The sequence below is a fragment of the Mastomys coucha genome, unplaced genomic scaffold (genome assembly GCF_008632895.1).
Source record: "Mastomys coucha isolate ucsf_1 unplaced genomic scaffold, UCSF_Mcou_1 pScaffold18, whole genome shotgun sequence".
NCBI lineage: Eukaryota > Metazoa > Chordata > Mammalia > Rodentia > Muridae > Mastomys > Mastomys coucha.
This window is the reverse complement of record NW_022196900.1, coordinates 78,350,330-78,353,013: the sequence shown is the minus strand read 5'-3', so window position 1 is coordinate 78,353,013 and position 2,684 is coordinate 78,350,330. Positions and strand designations below refer to the sequence as shown.

Below are 2,684 nucleotides of genomic sequence, written 5' to 3'. Positions count from 1 at the left end.
AACACAAATGGTGCAGGCACCCCCACTATCAGCAAAACATTGCTGTAGGAGAAGTACTCTGCACCTCAAGTCAGCAGTGCTAGCGGAGGCAAGAGCCATTGCCAAAGTCAGCAAAAGACTGTGTGAGAGGCACTTCCCTACACCCCCTGCGCCTGAGCTCCTGACAAGAGTGGGGAACACAGAAAAGCCTCCCAAAGTGGGGCTCCTAAGGTCAGAGAGTCCTGGGGTGGCTAGTGCCTGGGGGTAAAAGGCTTCAGCTGGGGAGTGGGGCAGACTCAGGTGAGAGTTCTCACATGGCACTAATGAAATCAACCACTAGCCTCCCTCCCCCTCCCCTGAGACCCTCCAGGCTCCAGCTGATGCAATGCCCAGGCCTGATAATTGTTTTCTTCACTCCTTAAAGGGCCCGCTACTACTCTAGCTTTGGACAGACATCACCCAGACCCCTGACAGCCCCGCCCCCAACCCCAGAGCTCAGAAACTGCTCAGGGTGAGCAGCAGAGAGCCCTGCAGCTCAGGGTGCTCAGAGAGCCAGCAGCTTAAAGCCCGGGCTCCAAAGAGTAAAATCCAATCAAAGTCCAGAGACTAGGAGTGGCGAGGAAGGAGAGAGAACAGTTAAGACAGCAACACCTACACCGACCACATCCCCTGGAGGAAGGGACTAAGGTCCCTGCTGAGTGCTCGGCTCCTGGCTCCAGCATGCCTGCCCCAGCAAATGCTTGGCACAGCGTTGCTTACAGTTCAGCAGTTACACTGACCTCATGAGAGATAAGGGATAAGCTGCTCAAACCTACCTTTGTAGGACTGTTTTGCCGAAAGAGGCTCAGAGAAAGCAAGTGATTCTTTTCATATCACAGATCCAGAAAGTAGCAGAGCCAGGGTCTGAAGACAAGTTTAATCAGCTCTGGGGCTTTACCCCTTGTAAATGGCCAGACGTCTGCAGAACCCAAGGAAGTCCCTGAATACCTGGTTGAAGCACAAACTGCATGGCCCCCTCCCCAGCAGGCCCCTGCCCAGAAAGTGTCCCATTGGGCCACCCTCTTCACTTGCCTAGAGGGAGAGCTGGCAGCTGCGTGATTGTGATTATGGACTAACTGGTGGCTGGCAGCAACTGTAGAGATGGCTTGTCAATCCCTTGGTGAAAGACCCTCTTTTCACCATTCAGGCCACAAAGCCCAGTGAGAAGTCATCATCAGCAGAGAACAAGGCAATAGGAAAAGCAGCTGACTCCCTTCTCTCTCGTAGATATCACCCTTAGAGACAGGGTTGGACACAGCAATTCCCCAGGCCCAAACCCTGAAGGCCCCTGATAGCACTGCCAGCTAGGGCTCCTTGTTACTCTGGCTTACCTACAACATTTCCCACCTTAGCCAGAGACTGCAAGAGCTATGAACTGACCATTCATTAGCTTCTGAGACACTAGGAGGGGAAACCCACTCCTTGAGTTTGGGTTGTACAGAAGTAATGGGGGCCTGGGATCCAGGCAGCCAGGAAGCCAGCCAAGGGGACCTATTCTCTCAAACGAACAAGATGCCAGAATAGCCCATGAAGGGTCTTGCCAAGCTTCCCTGGGCCCTGGGTGACCCATTGAGCCCCTGCCCACTTTTTCCCAGCTTCCCAGAAGCCCCCTCTTTCCCACCCTGAGGCTGCGTGAGCACCACCTTTCTCCGTTTTACTAAGAAGGGGAGTGTTTCTCTGGGTACAATGGTGTCACGTTGGAAGGAAAAAGTGGCCGCTTCCCTACCAGGGTACAGGCAGGAGGGGGAAAGGCAGGCTACCTTTCCAGGAGAGATTTTAAGCACTTTGCAAAAATGCCATGCGAAGCAAGGCTGTTGAAGATCAGGGCCCCAGGTGAGCCCTGAGCGTCAGCAAAGTACTCCAGATTCTGGGGTTCCTACCCCATTTTCCAGGTTTCCCCAGGCTCAGCCCCCGCCCCACAGTCATCCCAGGCTGTGCGCATCGCGGAGCTCTCCCGCCCCCCAGATCTGGCATACATCCCTACGCAGCGCTAGGCGGCCGGCCGGAACCCCCCTTCCCGGCGTGGTCCCCTGACCGCAGCCCCCTCCCCACGCCCACTCGCAGGCGCGCAAGGCCTGCTGACTTACCCCGAGGTGGGGCCGGGGTCCACGCCTGGAGCGGGGTTCCGCTGGCGGAGTGGCGCCGCAAGGCGAGGCAGGTGCTGCCCCGGGACCCCGCCCCGCGGACCCGGCGGTAGGCGCGGCCCGGCCCCGAGCGGGCGCGGACTCCGAAGGGGTAGGGACGCGGGGCGGGGAGGGGCAGCGACAGAGACTCACGGGGGCATCGCCCGCCACCGGGCCGGACAGCTCCGCTCCGCCCGCCTGCGCTGCTGGCTCCGCAGTCGCCACACAGTTCTCAGTCACCGCCGGGTGCAAAGCCCGAGCCACGGCTGGCGGGAGGAAGCGGGCCCTGACAGGGGCGGGGCCTATGGCTGGTGGGCGGGATTAGTGGTGGGCGGGGCCAGATGGGCGGGCCCCTAGAGTGGGCGGAGCCTCTGGAATCTGGATCTTCTAGGTGTATCCTTGAGGAGTAGGCCTAGAGGAAGTGAACCTCAAAGGAACAGGGGTTGGGGGCCGCTCAAGTCCCTAAGATGCTCCTCCTGTCCACTGCTGTCCACTCTTCTACACGATCTGTTCCTTCTCATCCTTTCTTGTCTTTGGGGGCAC

General features: G+C 58.6%; 1 protein-coding gene across 6 annotated transcripts in view; it reads right to left on the bottom strand.

The window, feature by feature from the left end:
• The window catches only part of Rims3 (regulating synaptic membrane exocytosis 3), a 40,672-nt gene extending 38,229 nt beyond the window's left edge, over positions 1-2,443 (bottom strand). For 3 of the 6 annotated variants that reach the window (XM_031378510.1, XM_031378511.1, XM_031378509.1), the window contains exon 1: positions 2,106-2,443. The gene's annotated coding sequence lies outside the window, so the exon portion shown is untranslated. The remainder of the gene's footprint in view (positions 1-2,105) is intronic. The other 3 variants (XM_031378513.1, XM_031378514.1, XM_031378512.1) reach the window with 1 other exon arrangement.
• Between the last annotated feature and the right edge of the window lie 241 nt (positions 2,444-2,684).